Raw genomic sequence first — 22,166 nt, forward strand, 5'->3', positions numbered from 1 at the left:
CAAGAACACTACCTCGTACACCAAGTTGAGGAGATTTAATTGTGTGGACCTGTACACACAAGGTCAATATGGATGGTTGAGAGGCACTTGAAATTTTTAAAGTCTTTGGTTCAACAAAGAGAACATCCTGAGGGTTGTATGGTGGAGGGATATATGGTATACCAGACTATGGTGTACATTACTAAATACCTTCCTAAGTTCATGGAAAAGATCCTTGTAGATCGTTATTGGGATCCCAACTCCATTAATAAATTTGAAGGGGAGAACCTGATGGGGAAAGGTACAATGAGAAAAGTGAGGTAATTATTTGATATTGCAATTATTTTTATATATATTGCAGTTAATTTATTCGTAATCTTCAATATACTTTAATTGTAAATTTCTAGTTATTTTTTGTACAGTTGGTCAAGAGTGGGATGCACTACATTTGTATGTTGCAAACAATCTTTGATTGGATGGTGGCATTGATTCAACGATGTCAACATTCTAGTTGCACATTAACATGGGAAGGTGTGGCTTCATTGGTTAAAGAAGCTCACCGTAATGGATATTATAGTGTTACACAAAGAGAAGTTGATTTAGCATATGGTTTAAAAGATAAATATGTACGTATAAATATATTAATCACCTATATTATTTAAGTTTCTTCCAATTTTAATGATGTACATATTATAGATGTTTGACATTTTGCAGGTGAAACACCACAAGGCTATGTGGTGCAATGGTCATAAATTTCGCATCAAAAAGTTGGATGACATGAAGAAAACTTGTGATTCTGGATAAGTGCAGTATTTCAGGTGACTAATGTTTTCTCTAGAAGCGACATGCATCCTTGAGTCTCATAAAATCGATACTATGGGATTTTGGATGATATAATTGAGTGTGACTTTAGGTCCTTCAAATTAGTTATTTTCGTCATCCAATGGTATAGGCTATAATTGCATGAAAATGATCCTGATAGAATTTTTATTGAACATGATAATGGATTTATAATGGTTAATACAAGGTCATTTGAGTGAGCTGGAAATGAGCCCTATGTTCTTCCAAGCTAATGTGAGCAGGTATTTTACTCAAAGGTTCCTCATAAACCAGGTTGGTCATTTGTTGTTAGATATGATCCAAGAGGAAGGTCGGTAAAGTATAATGTGATGGAAGAAGAAAATACTGAAGAAGTAGAAGATGATGCAGATGATGATCACAATCGACAGTTAGTTGATGATGTTCCTAACAGAAATGTTCATGAAGAAGAACAAGATGAAGATGATGATGATGATGATGATGATGAGTTGGATGAAGGAGAAGATCAATGACATTAATGAAATGTATTGGTATGTAATTAGAATATTATCTATTTGATATTGATTTCTTGATAGAAATTTATTTCACTTATATATGGTTACATAATAAATTCATTGTGTTTTAAATTTCAATGTCATTACATAATTTACTCATGATGTCCTAATAGTAGAACCATGCCACCCGTAGGAGATGGAGACAGATAGAGTATCTGCTAGCCCTCATTTTATTTTAGAGAATATAGACTATGGTGAGCAAGTTGAGCATGATCCAGGTAGAACATATCAAGAACGTGATGGGGGCCCACCGAGTAAAGATGACCACTGTTATTCTTTTAAACAAATTTAATTACAATTGGTGTATTGATTAATGTAACCTTTCATGTTTCAACTCTAGAGGATTTAGAGGGTGTTTAGGATGTTGAGGATGAGGCTAGAGAAAATGATCAGGAAGATGATGTTGTTGGTAGTGGGCCAACATCCCTCACGGGGATTCCCAACATGGTTTAATAGCCTCCTATAGATTCTATAAGTCTAGTGGTTGTATCGGGCATTGATAGGTCGATATTTTGGTGTAACAACAACCCTATCTTGTAACAAGTGGTATCAGACCTTGGTCACAAGTTCGAATCACGCAGGTGGTGGTGAGTGACGCTAGGAGGGGGATTATTGGCAGTGGGCCAAGGTCCCTCATGGGGATTCATGAAATGGTTTAACAACCTCCTATGGATGCTATAAGTCTAGTGGTTGTATCAGGCATTGACGGGTTGATCTTTTGGTGCAATGAAAACCTTAGCTTGTAACAGATGTGGCCCCATTAGGTAAAGAGAACCCCTATAATTTTATTTTAATTAATGGAATACTTGTAACAATAATAATAGAACTCATGAATTTAACCCATTTCTTTGTTATTGCAGTGGACCCCCCTTTGCATACACATCCTCATTGTGAGTACAGGATTAGGAATACATTAATTAGATCATGAGCATAGGGCAGAAGAACCGAAGAGGGGAAAAATGATGACAACAAAGATGTTCCAATTAGTCTTTACCTCCAAGCTTCAAAAAGAAAGAAAAAAAATGATTGTAATCTTATTATATGTTAACAACTAGATTTTATGTGTTAAAGAATTTAATTATGTGTTAATGAATATTAATGAATGATATGTGTTAATAAATGTTGATGAATGTTACTTATTAATTAATGTTAATGAATGATATGTGTTAATGAATTTTGATGAATGCTACTGTAGACGTCTAAAAATGGTCAATGCTTGTGGAGTCATACTTTAACATCTGCGCATTGCCTTATTTTAGGGTTTTTTGCGTCGCATTAACAGTTCTCCTATGTCATGCACTTGGTCTTTATCATTTGCGAGCATCGAGTCCTTCTTTTGCATTCTTCATTTGTCTCACTTTCGAATTTGGTCTTGTCGATAACAATCTTCAGTCATGATTTTGGTCGATCTTATCCTGCCGCATCAATGTGCGTGCTCATTTGGCATATTTTGACATCGTCAATTCGATTTCATTTTGGACATCGTCAATCCTAATCGATGATAGAATTAGGGTTTTGTCCTCTTGTTAGTCTCATCATTTTGCGATCGATTCGTCATTGATCCTCATCCTCATCAATTTTGTCATCTTGCAATCGATTTGTCATCGATTGTTGTCATTTTCAATCTTGTCATTTTGTGATCGATTTTTCATCGATTGTCGTCCATCTCAATCATGTCAATTTGGATCAATTAGTCATTGTTTCTCATCAATTGGCGCATTTATCAATCAAATCACTTATCAGCATTGGTCCTTTGTCAGTCAGAATCATGATCAAATCAAATCGACATCAATTATCTTTTGTCAAGACCTAATTGTCATCCTTGCATTTCTAATTCATCTTCTAGGGTTTCATGATTTATTCATTTAACCTTGTTTGTCATTTCTCCTTCTAGGTTAAATAATAGTTTATTTATCCTAAGTCTTCTTGTCACAATTAAATGTTTATTTAATTGGCTAACTAATTCCTCTCTTTTTGTGAATTAATTAATGAATGAAAAATTATTAATTAATTTACCTAATTTTCCAATTTACTAATTTCTCCTAATTCCTAATTTTCTAATTTTCATCAATTTTCTAATTTCCTAATTTCTAATTCATCTAATTTTCAATTTTCTCCTATATTTCCCCTAATTTCATGGGAATGACATAGCAATTTGTCATAATTTGTCATAATTGACAATCAATCAATTTTGACATAGCAATTTGTCATAATTATCAATCAATCAATCTTGCATAGAAAGTGTCAATTTGTCATAATTTGTCATATTTGTCATTCTTGATTTGAAATTTCCATTCGAATCAAATTCATGCTAATCTTGTCTTTTCTCTGATTTATCTACAAATTGGATGAATTTCTTCAATCAAGAGGTCGAATCAATCACGCTTCTAGTACCCTTATGCTGTCGTCTCATCTCGTCAATCTTGCTTTCACATTAGGTTTATGCACTTGAAGGTGAGATCCACAAAACAAAGCAATTTGAAGGAGAAAGAAGGACAATGGAGCCACATGAAGGAGACATCTACATTTGGTTTGCTTAGATTTCATTTTGAATGTCTTGTCTTCATGTTTTCATTGAATGTAATTAGGATTAATCACTGCATTTGAGTTTTTGTGATTGAGCTAGACCAATTTCCTATTTGCTTTGATGATTTCCGAATTCCTAGCTACATTAATTGGTGAACCCGATGTGAACTAACCCCCTAACCATGCTTTGGAGTGCTTTTGAGCTGATTTGCAGGTGAAAAACCCAAGAAACAGGGTAATTCAGGGCTTTCTGGGCACTTCTACGCCTATGTGGGAGAGTTTTGCGCCTGTGTCAAGGAATTTGTGCCTGTGTTACTGCATTCTATGCCTGTGTCAAAGGGATTTGCACCTGTGTTAGTACATTCTGTGCCTGTGTCACTACATTCTGCACCTGTGTAAGACATTCTGCGCCTGTGTAAGGCCAGAAACATAGGTAAAAATCAGTATTTTTACTTGCAAATTACTTTGTTTTGCATTCTATTTCTGCATTTTGGCTTTTCTTTGGTACTGATTCTCTATGCAGCACCTTGGAATTACGCATGGCAAAGACAAAAATGAAACTACTAACAAATTTCATGTAGGTTCGCTAGTCAAAGACCAAACAAATCAAACTTCTAACTTGGTAATTTTGCAGATTGCCTTGTATTTCAACCGAACTTTTGTGTTTGTGATTCATAATTAGGCACCTAGTATGATTTCTAAGTAGGATGGAATGAATGTGTGTTTGCTTTGATTGTCGAGTTTGACATTGGAGTAGGAGAGTATTCTCTCATCCTTCTTAGGGTGATCAAAAATCCAGATCTTCGATACCATTCTCATGGCTCAGATTGTTTGTTACCTTTAGAGGGCCTGCCTCCCCGACCATTTGCTTTCTTTTGCAAGCAAGTGACAATCATGAGAAGGGAATGACCCAAGTGAGCACAGCCAGAGTACCTTGTCATTCTAACTCACTATAAATAAATACCTGATGGGCGAAAGCTTTGAAGGAAGGGTTACGTGGGAATTGTAGTTACTTGGGAAGTGATGACCCTTGAACTCTTTCTCATATCAACATCTATGTAGGACCTCACGGTCTAAATCATGCTTGTGCGACTACATTTCTTTGGTATCTTGGTGGGCCTATTTCTCAATCATGCTTGTGTGACACCAAGGAGTAGCGCTTAATATAAATCCTTATTAAACACCTTGTATTTAGAGGCCAAAAATCCTTCTAGTTGCTTGAGAAGGACAAGTTCGGATACTTGGAAGAGATACTAAGTTTTCCATGGGGAGATTTTTGGCTGCCTTGAGAAGTGAGTGCCATGGAGGGGAGCTCGTGGGGTCAAGCATCTATGTATTCTCCTTTAATCTCATAATGAGTCTACCTCTCAAGTACCTACTGTCCTTACCTACCATAAGAAATGTGTGAATGAGCATGATTGTCTTGAGTCTAAGTTAAAATATCTTGTCTTCTTTGCTTGTCAAAAGTTGAGTTGTGTCTCATTTCAAAAACAAGACAAATTGATTCAAAACAAGGTTAAACACAAGAGTATTTCATTCAACAAAGTTCAAAACACCTTCAAACATTGTTGTCAAACATTTTTCAAAATCTTGTCTCAACATTCATGTCACTTAGATTTAGGTTCATCCTAGGTTTGCATTTTGCAAGTTCATTGTCAACTACCAAGGTTAGGTTTCACCTAGGTCATACTCCTTTGCATATCAATAAGGGTCATCCATTTGCATGTGTCCTCTTGCATTAGAGTAATACCAATTCATAATTCAACCTTAGGTTTTGTCTTAGGTTGACATTGTCATACATTTGCATTTGCATCTTTGTCCTCATAACATTAGGTCACATTTGCATACCCTAGGTCTCTTCATTAAGCTTAGGTCATTATCATATCATATTAGGGTCATTTGCATAGTAATTGTCCCTTTGCATATAGTCTCAAAACTAGGTTTTGTCATACTTGAGTAATCCAAATCTTTGATAAACCCTAAGTCATTGTTAGGAAGTCTAGACCTTATCAAACTTTCGTCATTCGTGTCATTCAGTCAAACCTAGCTTAGTATCCAAGCATATAGGGGAGACATTGTCATTTTGTCCTTTTGTCACTTTGTCCCTTTGTCACTTGGTCCTTTTGTCCTTTGAGGTCTAGACATCATTTCAATTTCCTAAGGGTCTCTTTTTAGATTTGCATTCCAAAAGGTTTGTCAAAATCTCGAAAAACAACAAAAACATAGGTTGCATTCTTGCCATAGGTTGCATTCTCATCTATTTTAGTTTTGCATTTAGTTGCATATCATATATCATCCTTGAAAAATTCCAAAAATATTGCATTTGCATAGTGACATGCCTATTGAGACAAGGTCAAAATCTAAGAAGATGGGTGAACCAACGTATCAACCCATTGACAACATATCAAACTCACAGTTTCAAACTAGTCAAACAGTACAAATTGAAGGTTCATCAAGCACATCATTACCACCATATGGAATGGTTCAGCTTGGACCACCTCCATTATATGAACCAGTGTTTGTACCCATGAAACTGGGACATGTGAGTGTTCCACCAACACCAAGGGGAAATGCACCTTTTGGTTGGAATCAACTGAACCTGCAACATGACATTCAAACTCAAACATTATATGAGGAGCAAACTCTTTCACAAGGATTTGGTTCAGATCAAGGCATTCAACAAGAAACAAATCCAAATATTTTACCAGATTCTTCATTAGATTCCGATGCCTCTGATGATGTTGATATGTTCCTTCAAGATCTAAAGTTGACAAAAAAGATGGATAAATTCTTGAACAAGGTCTTTAAGATGTTCCCACAAAAATATCTTGACATGATGAGTAATGTGACCTCCTCAAGTGAGCAAATCAATGTGCAAAAACAACAAGGCGGTGAGCTGTTAAGTTTCTCTCCGCATCCAAATGAAGAAAATGTGCAACAAGAAACTCAACCTACCTTGATGAGTAAACATGCTTCAAAGATATTGACAGTGACTATTCCTCAAAAGTCACCATTTGAGACAATAAATAATCCATTATTTAACACAACACCTGTAACACAAGATCAAATGAGGACCACACAAATATTGAGAGCTATCCCTCAACAAGAAGTGGTTCCTCACATGCATAAAATTGGATCAAAATCTAAGATGCAAGAAAGCTTTATGACTAGAATGCTTGATCTCGCCAATGTCCAAAATAATTCCACAATGCAACAAAGTTCCTATGTCCCATTAAGTTCAATATATTTTCCAAACACTCAAGTACCTGTTATGCAAACTATTGTGACAGATCCTTCGATAATGGCGACACAAAGAGCTGCAGATAGTGGTTTGCACCAACAACAAATGTTGCAACAAGTGAGTAATATACAAAAGGTACAATTGAATGTGCAAACAAACAATGCTCAACAACAATAATATCACATTCGACAACAAGTTGTAGCACCCTTTGCACCATTACAAGTTAATGCAAACTTGCAACCACCACAATGGATTGGACAAACAACACAGCAAGTTAATGCAAGTGCCATACCCCATCTTAAGGAGAAACAACAAAAACCACCCAAACAAAGTTTTTTGCAAATGATGGGATTCACACCGCGACAACAACAATTCGCACAAAGTCAACAAATTTTGATTCATTCGCAACAACAACAACATTTGCCTCAATATGTGCCAAGACAAACAAGCTATCATACTTCACAACTGCAATTGACGCTTGTGCAATATCAACAACACCCTTAATTGCAATATCAACCTAGGATACAAACGATGATTCCACCACAAGAAGCACAGCAACAAGGTCAATATCAAGGCATGGCACAACCACAACAACAAGAGGTGTACCAAGAACATTATATGTCGGAGACACCAAAGACGGCAATTTCAGAGCATCAACAACCGATCGGAAACACGATGTATCGACAAAGAGTACCCACCAGGATTAATGATGGACCTCCAAAATCTAACACAATTGCACAATAGCTTGAGAAGTTGCAACGACAAGTCGACGCATTAGAAACCAAAGGAACAAAGAAGTTGTACACGGATCAAGATTTATGTCCCAATCCATTTGACAAGAGCTTGTACATGCCTCCCTTCCCTAAGCATTTTGAGGCACCTAATTTTGAGAAGTATAAAGGGAATGGCAATCCAAAAGATCACATTCGAGTATTTTTCACAGCATGTACTGAAGTGAGTTATGAGGAAACATATTTAATGCGCTTATTTGCACGAAGTCTCACGGGACAAGCCATGGATTGGTATTCGCATCTGCCAGGAAATATAAAGACTTGGTCGGAATTGGCTCAAAATTTTATATCTCACTTCGCATTCAACATTGATAGTGACGTGACCATGTTAGATTTATGCAACACCAAGCAAAAGCAAGGTGAACCATTAGTGACTTTCTTGCAATGATGGTGAAGCTTGTATAGTCATTCTTCCCTAGATATACCTGAAGAACAACAAGTGAACCTATTTATCCAAAAATTGGTCCTAGAAATGATGTATGAACTCAAATTGAAAAGTCCCAGTACTATTGAGAAACTCATTAAGAAAGGGATGAACATTGAAACTGCTCTTGTAGCTAAGGGAATCATTAAGCTCAACAAGCACAGTGACAACACAAACAATTTAGGGGACAGAAATAGATTTTGGTACAAAAGCAAGAATGTCACTAATGATGGAGTTGTTAACGCAAGGGCGGTGAATGCAAATCAACCCCCATTCACAATCAAGAAATTGAGTGCTCCTAATATGTCAACTATGGAACAAAATCAACTACTAGCGAGCAATGTTACTCAACAACCACAATACCAACAGCGTACTCAACAATACACTCAACAATATAATCAACAATAAGGTCAGCAACAAAACCAGCAATGAAAACCTTTCCAATCAAGGGATGGGCCTCCTCGACAATTTATGCCATTGGGAGAGCCTATTGAGTCAGTAATGAAACAATTAATACAAGCAAAATTTATCAAGTTACCAGATATCAAGGCAGAACCATTGGTAAAGCCGCATTGGTGGAATGATAATGCCTATTGTGAATACCATCGGTCAAAAGGGCATAAAACTGCATCATGTTTTCAATTGAAACATATGATTCAAGACTTTTTAGAGCAAGGAGTAATTGAGGTAGATCCGCCCAACGCGACCTCTAACATTGATCATACAATTTTCAAAACTCCTTTGCTTGATCATGACAAGGGTAAAGCATCTTCTTCAAACTCTACCCAAACAACAAATTATGCAAATACTGGTTATAACAATGTCATCAATTGTTTTGAACATCAAATGAGTATGTTTCCACCCTAAGAATAAAGGGACAAGATCCTTCTTGCGCAGTCACCACTCGTCGATCCAAAATAGTCCTGAAAGGAGCTCCTGCAGTTCCTCTGAAACCAACTCCTGCGAGTCAGTATAATCTCCTAGATCATCTAGGAAAGACACCTGCACAAATATCAATTCTTGAGTTGTTGAGAATGTCCCCTATGCATCATGCAGTCCTAGATAAAGCTTTAATTGAGTCCACTATCCCAACAAACATTGATGTTGACCAATTTCAAGCCTGAATAGGACATCTAGCTGTTTCCCAACACGTTGCATTTTCTGATAACGATATTTCACCTGATAAGCTCCCTCATAATGATCCTTTACATCTTGAAGTCTTTGTCCATAATTGCAAAATCCGACAAGTCTTGATAGATGGCGGAGTGAGTCTTAACATCTGTACCTTGAGAGTGGTCATTGGTCTTGGTTATACAGAAAATGATATTGATTCTTCCAGAAGAATAACAATCAAAGCATATGATGATGCTGAGCGCCCATCTAAAGGGATAATTACATTGCCTATCAGAGTTGGTCCAGTGATAGAAAACACTTTCCTATAGGTCCTAGACCTCGATCTCCCTTACAATATGATTCTTGGTCGTCCGTGGATCCACGCAATGAAAGCAGTTCCATCCACTTATCATCAATGTTTAAAATATCCTTACAATGGAACTGAGATAACAATTCTAGGAGATCCTAATCCATTTCAATTTTGTGCTACTCTAAAGGATTCCCCACAGCAGCAAGTCCTAGTTAATAGAGAGGCCCACTCACATAGCTATGTGGATCCTAATGAATTGTTAGACGTTGTCAAAGGAAAATTGAAGATACAGGGCCAAGGATGCGGAGAGTATTCAATGGCTCAAACATTCCTCATCAAGAATTTACCAATATCTCCAAAATCATATGGCAAACAACATTTGTTGCACAAGGAACCTAAGGTAGTCATTCAATATCAACCCCCCACTACATTTACAAGATGGGGTGAACTTGACAAAGAAACTTTGGATGATGATGTCATAAATTGGCTTTATAAGGATCCAACTGAGACCCCACCTATCAGGTTGCCAGTGGAATGGTACGGCAAAGGGTTTACTATGCTGTAGAAGAAAGGATATGATGGTTGTAGTGGCTTAGGTGCTGACAAGAAAGGAAGGCTAGAACCTATTATACCCAAGATGTGACCTCCAAATTTAGGGTTAGGTTTTGTACCATTGCAAATTGGACCTTTGTCTACCAAAGTGACCACGTGTGGAAAGGGGCATGACTCTAATGATGAAACAACACCTGAGGATACCTGACCTGAAACTGATTCCAATGAATGGGAGTGGAGTTCTTTTTCTTCTAGCTCCTATGCCCTTGACAATGTTTTCCTTGACCCTGATGATTTGCCCATGGAAGACAAACATGAAATAACTCCCCCTCCCAAAACATGTCCTAATGCTTGGATAGAGTCATTCTGGGACCCAAGCTCCGGATCAGATACAAGCAGTTCAGACAGTGATACCACAAACATTTACATCTTTACCATCTCAGCCCTCTCTCTCCTTAAAACCAATGATGACATGCCCCTCGTTTATCCCCAGCTTATTCAACTTGACCTACAAGAACCACTCACATTGGACTGTTTTCAAAATGACAAAGCAATTGCAGAATTTCTGGGACTACAGGAAGGCATACCACAAGGAGATCATAAGGCAGGATTTGATATTGATCTGGATTCCACAGCATATTTTGGGGAGTCAACTCCATCTTCTAGTCATCAAAATGAAAAAAGAAAAGAAAAAGTACAAAATAAAAAAGATAGATCTTTGAGTGAAAACTGTAAGGCGCTCTCTGATCATACAAAAGTAAAAATAAAAGACGTACCTGTGGGTGAAAACCTCTCTGAGGCGCCCAAAGGTGGAAGAGTGGACATACCCCTATCAAGTCAGGATAAATCAACATTGCTTGTGGAAATGACCGAAGAAATCAATTTGGGTACACTTGACAACCCTAAGGTCATTCATTTCGCTGCTTCTTTATCAAAACAGGAAAAGATAGATTTTGTCAATTTCTTTCTTGAGAAGAAGATCAATTTTGCATGGTCCTATGTAGATATGCCTAGCCTTGATCCAGAATTAGTCCTTCATCACTTTCCATTAAAAGCAGATGCCAAGCCTGTCAAACAGAAACTCAGAAAGATGCATCCCCAGGTGGCTCTCTTGGTCAAGGTAGAACTAAAAAAATTACTAGACATGGGCTTTATCAGACCCATTGATTATGCAGAATGGATTTCCAATTTGGTACCAGTTTGCAAGGTAACTGGGGGCATCAAAATCTGTACGGATTTTAGGGATCTCAATAAAGCATGCCCTAAAGATGATTTTCCACTACCAAATATAGACATCATAGTTGACATGACTGCTGGATATGAGATGCTCTCATTGATGGATGGTTTCTCTGGCTATAACCAAATTCGCATTTCTCCTGAAGATCAACATAAGACTGCATTCACCTGTGCTTGGGGTACCTACTATTGGAATGTGATGCCCTTGGGTCTTAAAAATGCTAGCGCAACATATCAAAGAGCGATGATGACAATTTTCCATGATTTCATGCATACTTTGATGGAAGACTATGTTGATGACTTATTATGCAAATCTGTCACAAGAGATAGTCATCTAGCCATCCTAGGTGTTGAGCACTATTTTTTTTTTAAAAAAATAAAAAAATAAAAAAATATAATAATATATGTTTCCATAAGCATGAAGACTAATGGATATTTTGGCCAGTAAACTGTATCGAGCACTGCAGGAAAAGTTTCATCGAAAGAGCGTTTTCATCGACACAGGGCATATAAAGCATTAAGCAAAGGTATTTCGGCAAAAAGTTACCTTCGATGAACACAAGAAACCGCTCATCGATACTCCAAGTTTCATCGAAAAGGTAAAAGCAAAAAGCAAAAAAGGCAAAAGGTGATTTTGAAGGAATGTCGTTACCAAAGAAACTCAAGATACATTCATCGAAATGCAAGTTTCATCGATGAACGTGGTGTCGAACAAAAGAAAAGCTTTTTCATCGATCAAAAAGGATATCGATGAAAAGGGGATATCGATGAACACTCATAAGCCTTCACCGAAGAAAGAAACTCATCGAAAGTATGGCATCGATGAAACTCACGAGCAACTTGTCGAAAAAGGGGACTATCGATGAAAAAGTGATTTCGATGAGTCTTAAAAGCGGCTTCTCGACGTAAGCTTTTCACCGAAACAATATTATCAAAGACAATGAGCTTTCGATGGAAGATTCAAACACTCGGCCGAAGACAAGGGTTTCATCGATAACTTGAAACGCGTGCACTTTGAGTGGACTGTACTTCCCACGAAGGAGTTAAAGGCCCAGTTGAAAAGTGTCACGTCTGCAATTAAGTTTAAAACACTTGAGTAGCCGTTACAGATGCAGAACATTAACTGTACACAAGTTTCCCATTCAATTACAGTTGAACTGAGTGAATTTTCGTAAGAATCAGATCGATGCTAAGAGATTGGAAGCTGTGAAGAACTTGCAGAGATTTGCAAACGATAACCAGAAGAGTTGAGCATTCTACCAAGTAAGTGTTGTCTCTCTTATTTACTGTAACTATGGAACCTTCGTCTTCTTCTTCTAAAAATAGTAGGAAAGGAAAAGAGTTAAACCCTGAAGAGAAGCCCAAGAGACAGAAGAAAGAAGGGAGAGCTTTGACTCAGGACTTATTAGACCAGTGTCCATCGTCTAGTGTAAGGTCCAAAAAGATTAAAAGTGAAGAAGAAGGATTAGAGGACAAATTTGAAAATCTAGGAGACATTTGGACTGAGATAAGAGGGCATGAGTTATTTTTGTTTGGTTACAAAAGAAGGGATGCACTCGAACCCATTAGTAATCTATGGAAGAGGAACTTAGGCAAATTAGTAGTTCCAAATGTGTTTGTAGACGTAGAATTAATGAAAGCTCTGGTAGATTGCTACAACCTGAGAACTAAAACCATATGTGATTACAGAGGGAATACATTAGTAGTAATCAACAAGCAGACTATTGATATGGTTTTTGATCTAGACTGGGAAGTCGAGGAGAGCATCGATATGAAGAAACATTCACAGGAATTCTTTAGTTTGGAAAATATCTACAGGACTTGGAGGCTACCTGTTCACAGGCCAAAAGTGGGTGGGTCATTTGTTCAGTTTGGCAAAAATGACAAGGTGCCATTTGATGTCAACCACTTCCATCCATATTTCAAATATATGTATTATACTGCAGCCCAAGTACTAGGCCTAGAGGCTCATCCACTCATGGATATTGGGATTATGGTTCTGTGTGCTGATATTCAATCAAAAGACCCTAGGTCATTTGATTTTGCTACTTATGTTGCGGATGCCTTGAATCATGGGCTGGAAAAATTGAAAGGAGACCTTGTGAATGTTCACTTTTCATTATACTCCATGCTAATGCATATTCTTCTTTATTGTGGACAAGAAATTAACTTCTGGCCAGATGAGTTCAGCATCAGGTCTTATGATAAGAATGGTCTGAAGAAGCCGATTCAGTTGTGGGTATCAGTATGGGACCAGAGGTTTATGAACAACCAATATTGGCATTTTCAAGAATACTTTGTGAAACCTCTCAGTGCAGCTTTTGGACAACACAGGGATTATACTTTGTCCCCTGAAATTAAGAGGTTCCTCAGGCCAAAGGATTTCTCTCCAGAGTCACAGATTGAACATAATTGGGGTGATTGGTATTGCCATGATAATCACACAGAGATAAGGGTATTTGGATATGAAGGGCAACCGCACATGCTTCCAATTACGGTGCCAGACAGAGTGGCTAGCTTGGAGATTATAAGGCAATTGTCTAGTGCCAGTGCTAAACATTTAACTGATTTTGGTAAACAATCTATTGTTCCAGGTTTATTAGTTTTCTCTGATTTCATTGTCAAAAGTTCAAAGAGTTATCATTTATTACAGAATAAATTAAATTACTATGGCATGACTCTGGGTGAGCCTAGGGAGAATTTTGATCCCGAAGGATATATAAGAGCTGCCAGAGCCTCACAGAAACTCAAAGCTGGGATACATATGGCCAAAATGCCAGACGACCTAATTAAGAACCTTGAGCGAGAGGAGGCCAAAGCTTTAAAAGGAAAGAGTGAGTTAGTCTGGGAGGCCTACAAATGGAAAAGGGCAAGGGGAATGATAGATGGAGACCTAATTGGAAATCTCCAAGATCCTCTGGAGGTAGCTAAAAGGCTGCTTCAACATGAAGCTGAAATTATGCACAGAGTTCCTTCACAATTCCTTCGCTTCATTAATACTGAGAAGGATAGTCAGCCCCTAGCTCACATGTCACCGAAATCGACCACCAGTAGTATCCCACCTGATTCTCCTAGAGAGGATTATCCTCCTGGTTTCGAAACAGAAATGAACATGGACACAGGAGAAATCAACATCAAAGATGTTGTTGACATAAGAATGACTGAGCATGAGGACTTCATTGCTGATGATGGATTCGCCTCCTCTAGGGAATTCCTTTCATTTCTATATCAATACAAAGGGGCTCATGTCAAACGAAGCATGGCTGGAAAACCAGAGGAGGAACAGATGAAGAGATTACAGGATGAAATTGATGTCCTCATGAAAGACATGACTCTTGAAAAGGGGAGGAAATTATTAAAAGAGGTCGGTGTGATCATCTTCTCTGGTTGGGATATCAACTCAGCATTCTTATTTGATGGCTTTTTGAAAAAACAAGATTTGAATCAGCAGGTATTGCCCCAGGAGGTAGATAAACTATTCCTAGGCTCTGGATATGATCCAGACAAAAAGGCTCTCCTACAGTGGGCACTATATCGAAAAGGGAAGAGGCCAATCATTGTGGATATAGAAGAAACCTTTGGGCATCTCATGGTTCATCAGGTTGGAAAGACTGATCCTAGGGTCACTGCAAAGCTCAACCTGGATGTTGCAAGATTGAACTTGGACCAGACAGAGTTTTTGGTCAGAGAGAACATTACATACAAGGGATTATATGAAAAATCCAAGGAGGAAAATCAGAAGCTGCAAGCAAAGGTATTGCAATTAGAAACGGGGACTCCTATCAGTGAATACACCTCATACCCCGCAGGACGCAGCTTGGATGACGTCTCTGATGCCCTGTACTGGAAATATCAGGCAGAGAAGGCCAATAAACACGCAGACAATATCCAGCAAAAGATGGACAAATTGGTCAACGATATCATAGGACATCGGTTTAACACCATGCTCTTACAGGTCGAACCATATTGGATAGTTTACAATGGAACAATAAAAGCACTAACAGAGCATGAACGGTTAAGAGCACGATTGCAGGGGGTGATAAGCAATGACGATACCATGACGCCAGAAGAAAAGGCTGAGGGTAATGCGTATATGGATAATCATGTCAAACTCGAGGATATGCTGAGAAGAGATTTAAAATAATTAGATGATGAAAAACCCATTGGAATGCCTTCCGTCTACAAGGAAGGATAGGTAATAACCTTAGAGGATTTGCGAAAGGAACTTGTCAGCGTCAAGGATTGGGCCTTGTCAGAAATTGATCGGAGTAAGGATATGGCCCCTACCGTCAACCAGATAATATTCAAGTACCTGACGCTAGGGGATGAATTAAAAAAGCAAACGCCTCGAATCAGAACATTCAAAGACGATGATTACATTCATCATTTGGGGCTTTTGAATCTCTTTTTGCTTAAGTTTAGAAACACTCAAGTTAACGACTAATATTTTGAAAAGTCATGTCTCTTCGTGAAAAACTTTCGTCCTCATATATATATGAGAATGATTTTTGTAATGTAGAGAGACAAGATAATTAGATAGGATTAGGAGCAAAACAGCAACAGCCTGTAAGTCTTCTGTGTACAAACTATAATGGAATACAAATCTTGATCTACTATTTCCTTGCATATGTGTTGTGGATTATTTCATTTTCTTTTGGCAATCGTCTATGATATTGTCTGATAAAGATAAGGTTATTCATGTTCTTAAGATCAGATCTATGCTTTATGTTATAATGTTGCAACAAAAGTTCTGCTTGCCGATTGTAATCGTTCCTTGCAAAGCTTAATTGACTGGTCCCTTAAGGGTAGGGTTAAATTCACTCAATCAGCACATAATATAAGCATTCATTTGGTTTTAAAAGAAATAGTAACTGACAGGTTCATAAGGGATGAATTAAAAAACTGTCTCACAGATTCGCACTATAAGTCTTGAAGAAAATTGTGATGACTCTGTAACCCAAACAGTGAAGAAGGCACTGGCTAAAATCTCAAGTTATACTCATCATTTCTTTCATAATTAGTTATTTTGACAGCTATAGAAGTAATTAAGAAACACAAAACAAACAATTATCATAACAACAATCTTGAACTCGTCTGCTATATCTCCATTCAAGGAACTCATGCCATTTCAAGATCAGGAGATATCAGATTAGGATAACATATCTGCTATAAAAAGCACTGTTTATTGGAGACATTCAGTGAATAGGTATACCCGCCTAGGTCCTGCAGAGCCTAAAGTGAGAGAGTAAGCAACCAAAAAGGTTCACTCTACATGTTGGCCAAGTCAATTGGAGGGTTTGACCATAGGGACTGACATTTCCTTAGAACCTATCCAATCTGTTGATTTGAGACCCAACAGATTGGCGACTCTGCTGGGGAGAATAATAAAAACTCTGTTGTGGGAAAGAACTCAGAAGAAAAAAATAACACATATCCTCTAGGAAAGAGGTGGCGACTCTGAAATAAGAATTTCAATGCACGGGACAAGATCGGTTGCGAAAGGACAATCTTTATCCCAATTAGATTTCCCTCAATGAAAGAACAAAAATAAAGAACCCATGAATGATTCCATGAGAGAAAGATACAACCAGTATAAACATGAAAGTAGCCAACATTCGCCCTTAAAAGAACAAGATAGAACAACAACTTCAAGCCCGGTGAATGAAGATTTGGTTGCAACATATAAAGCTCAAAAGGGGCGATGGCAAATTCCCCCTGGTTTTGAAAATCATGAAGCACGGTCCAAACAATACACACCACCTCCATCAGGATCAGGTATGGCAGATCCTGCAGATAGATTTATAGATTTAACCAGACAAATGATGGAGGCAGCTGCTGAGATGAGAGATTCAGGAAGGACTCAGGAATGTTTGGAGCTGTGTGCCAAATTGGACATAAATGTTGGTGAGGATGACTTTAATAAAGATGTAAACAACTACAAGAAAACATATGCTCAGGGAGTGGGTAAAACAAAAGGTAATGATTTCAAAGCTTATGAGAATCCTCTGTTTGGTAACAAGAGGGATGATCATGTGCAATCAGGTGCACCACCAGTCCAGCAAAACTCACATACAGGCTTCATCCCTCATAATCAGTATCCACCCCCTGGTCAGTTTTATAACCAACATCCACCCCCTAATCAGTTTCAGTATCAACACCAGAATCAATACCCTCCTCCTTATCAAAACCAAATGCCCTTGTATGGTAATATGAAACAGAACTTTGTGAATCCTCATGGAGGGCATGGACTAATAAATATGGAACAAATGAGGCAGTTTGATTTTTCAGGAATGATGGTGTATCCATATCCCATCCCAAATGAAATCAGGACAGCAATACCAAAGTTCACAGGAAGTAATGCAGTTTCAGGTGAGGCTCATTGCAAAGCCTTTGATGCAGTAATTGAGGATTTTGGTTTGCCATATGAGGATGTCAAGATCAGGTTGTTTATGCAGTCATTAATAGAAGATGCGAGAGATTGGTTTAGAACGTTGCCTGATGCATCCATTAGAAATCTTGCAGAATTCAAAGAATTGTTCCTGGAGCAGTATGGAGACCATAATAGTCCTGAGTTTGCTTTGCATGAAATCATCAGCATTAAGAAAGAGCAAAATGAATCAGTAATTGACTTTAACAAAAGATTCAATAGGGTTCTAAACAAAATCCCTAATAGGATGAAACCAGTACCTGAAGTGAGCATTCTGTACTATATCAATGCTTATGACAGCAAAACAAACTATGAGTTGAGAACCAGAAACCCAAGAGATCTCCGAGATGTTATGAAAGATGCCATTGTTATAGAGAACAATAGAAAGGCTGCTGGTAAGGTTGGAAAAAGAGAGGATGCAAGATTGTATAATCCTAAAGCACTCAAGGCCAATAGGGATGAAGATAAGCTTGACAAAGTTTTAAATGCCCTGAAGGATTTGTCTGTAAGAGTAAACAAAACTGAGAAACAGCAATACTACCGTCCTGAGAGACCTAGACTACATGACATGCCTTATAACACTACATGGAAGGATGGAAAACCAGTAGAAAGGAACCACAAAGACAATCAACAAATTCTAGATCCTTTAAAAAGAACAGTGAATTATACTCAAGACGATGACATGTGGTGCTATGCTTGCAATATGCCACACGCTTCTTCTTTGTGCGCAGTAGCAAGAGGGTTGCAAGAGGAAGAGGATAGCTATGAAGATCATGTGGACGATTCAACTGTTAATATGATATCATTTAGTCAGGAAGGAAGGTCAGATTCTATAAATATTGATCAATGCTCTGTCTTGCCTGTGACCACCAGCAAAAATGAAAGTGTTAAGCTCAGAATCCCTACTGAGGAGGAAAAAAGAAGAATTACAGCTTGTGTCGTTGCACAAGCAAAAAGGACTTATGATTTAAGGAATAGGGTAGTGAATCCAGAGCAAGGTAAACCTACTAGTCTTTTTATGAAAGAAACTAATGAGACACTCAAGCGAATAAACAAAGGAGCTATGATTAAGGAGGTTGTACCAAAGAATAATAAGAAGGGTCCTGATGTTCAAAAGAAAGAAACAGTAAAAATTCTTTCATCACAGCAGTCTACCTTTTTTGATATCTCAACTGCACTAACGCAATTAAAAGTCTCTGTCCCATTGATGGAAATCATGAGGTTTCCTGAATATAGGGAAAAAACTTTGGAGATGATCTCAGGTGTCCAAGAAGGAAAGGTTAATGAACAGAAACAAGAAGTCCCAACAGGTGACAGTAATGAACAAATGGCTCCAATTATATACCTAGGGTCCACTATAACTAAAAACCCAACACAAGTAGACCCATTTTACCTCACTTTGGTGATAAACAACAAAAGGGTAAAGAATTGTATGATTGATTCAGGAGCAGCCATAAATGTCATGCCTGTTGGGGTGATGAAAGAATTAGGATTGGAAGTTGATACTACCTTTGGGAAGTGCTATGCCATGGACAATAGATCAGTCCCAGTGGTTGGTATCATGAAGGATGTAGAGTTCAGATTAGCAGCCTGTCCAGAAGCATCATATAAAACAGATATCACGGTGGTAGATGTTCCACCAAACTATGGAATGTTGTTGTCTAGACAATGGTCGAATATGATTGGTGGATATGTGCAGCTAGATTTGTCTTATGCTACGATTCCAATAAATGGACAGGAAATAAAAATTGACAGGGAACCTCGGTCCACATATATCATAGAAGACATGGAAGAAACAGTGAACCAAGTATGTTTTTTACAAATTGATATGGACAACTTCCAGGTACAATTGACAAAACCTAAATTTAAAGAGTGGATCCCCATTGAGTCATGTCTAACTGAAAAGGATGGTCAGATATGGAAAATGTTATTTGATGGGTCTTGTAGCAAAGAAGGGAGTGGAGCTGGAATCCTTTTTATTTCACCTACAGGAGAAACTTACAAATATTCTTTCAAGTTGTTATTTGAATGTACAAACAACATTGCTGAATATGAAGCCCTACTCACTGGTCTTAACATAGCAGTCAAAAATGGAATCAAATTGCTAAGTGTCTTTGGTGATTCAGAATTAATAGTCTCACAAGTAAATGAGAGATATGCCTCAAAGCACTTAAGACTGAAACAATACAGGAATGCTGTATGGGATACCATGGAGCTTTTTGATGCTTTTCAGATAACCTGGATAGATAGATCAAAGAACATCATGGCAGATTTTTTAGCAAATATTGCACTGAAAGGTAATGATATAACGCTAACTGGGATATCTGAAGTGGAGATGAAAGTGAGACCATCTGTTCCTGACAACTTGTATAATTGGCAAGTGTTTCAAGATGATGCAGATCTGCTGAACTTCTTACAGTGTGCTGATCATTATCAGGCTCAAGCTATAAATTTTAATGACTTTGTGGAACAAACTGAAGGTAAGAAGACCTTATTTAGACATGAAATTATACAACTGAAGTCAAATAAATTACCAAGAGGCCTGGTAGCATTAGAGAGAACTTTTATTGCTCAAGATGTGATTGAAACCAAAGGGTCAGCTGTTAAAGAAAGTGATGTTGAACAAATCAATCTAGGAAATGAAGAAGCCCCCAAGAATGTTTTTATTGGGAAAAAATTGACTCCTACTATGAGGCAACAACTGATAATTTTGTTAAAAAGATATAAACATGTGTTTGCATGGTCTTATGAGGATCTCAAAGCTTACAGGGAAGATCTCTTTCAACATGAGATACCACTTAAACCAGAAGCAAAACCATTCAGACAAAAGCAGAGACCTATTAATCCCACATTGCTACCAAAAATGAGGGAAGAAATTATAAAGATGAAAGACGCAGGAATAATTGAGCCATGCAGATACTCCACATGGGTTTCTAACTTGGTACCAGTCAGGAAGAAAAATGGGGATATTAGATTATGTGTAGACTTTAGGAATTTAAACATATCGTCTCTAAAGGATAACTATCCATTGCCAAATATGGATAATATGCTGCAGAAGGTAACAGGGTGTGAGTTGTTGTCCATGATGGATGGATTTTCAGGTTACAATCAGGTGAAAGTTAGAGAAACTGAAAAATATAAGACAGCCTTCACAACTCCATGGGGCACTTATGTCTATGCACGAATGCCATTTGGATTGACCAATGCTGGAGCTACTTTTCAAAGGGCAATGGATGTGGCTTTTGTAGAATTGATTGATATAATCATGGTAGTATACCAAGATGATCTGACTGCGTACTCGAAGAAAGATGATGATCACTGTGAACACCTTGAAAAGATATTTAAAAGAGCCTTAGAATATGGAATTTCCTTGAATCCCAAGAAATGTCACTTTGGTGTTGAAGAGGGAAAACTACTTGGACACATAGTATCCAAGGAGGGGGTGAGAATTGACTCTGAAAGAGTAACAGCTATTAATGAGGTTCCCATCCCCCAAACTATCAAAGCCATTCAGTCATTTTTGGGACAAATTAATTTTGTGAGAAGGTTCATTTTGAATTTCGCAGACATAGTGAAACCTATAGTAAGGATGTTGAAGAAAGAGGCAAAAATTGACTGGACTGAAGAAGCAATTGATTCCTTTGTGGCTATCAAAAGAGCAATTTATGAGGCACCAGTACTAATTTCCCCAGATTTTGGCAAACCATTTATAATATTTTCATTTGCCTCTTGTCACACTATAGCAGCAGTATTGTTACAGAAAAATTCAGAGGGATATGAGCAACCCATTGCATACTTTAGCAAATCTTTAAGCCCTTCAGAAGTAAAGTATGAAATAAATGAAAAGCAGGCCTATGCTCTGGTCAAAGCAGTAAAACAATTCAGGCCATACTTAGTAGGGGCCGAAGTTATTGCTTATGTCCCCAATGCAGCAGTAAAAGATATCTTCAGACAAACTGAGGTCACGGGAAAAAGATGCAAATGGATCAATCAGATACAAGAATTTAACATTGAGTTGAAAATTTCACAGGTTATCAAAGGACAAGGGCTAGCCAAACTCATGACAGGAACTGAAATTGAAGAGTCTGATGTGAATCAGGTTGGATGGGAGGAAGCTAATTTCAGTATTGAGAAAACAGCATGGTACACTGATATCATGTATTACCTTAAGCACTTAAAATGTCCAGATGCTAT

Source organism: Cryptomeria japonica, chromosome 6 (genome assembly GCF_030272615.1).
Source record: "Cryptomeria japonica chromosome 6, Sugi_1.0, whole genome shotgun sequence".
Lineage (NCBI taxonomy): Eukaryota > Viridiplantae > Streptophyta > Pinopsida > Cupressales > Cupressaceae > Cryptomeria > Cryptomeria japonica.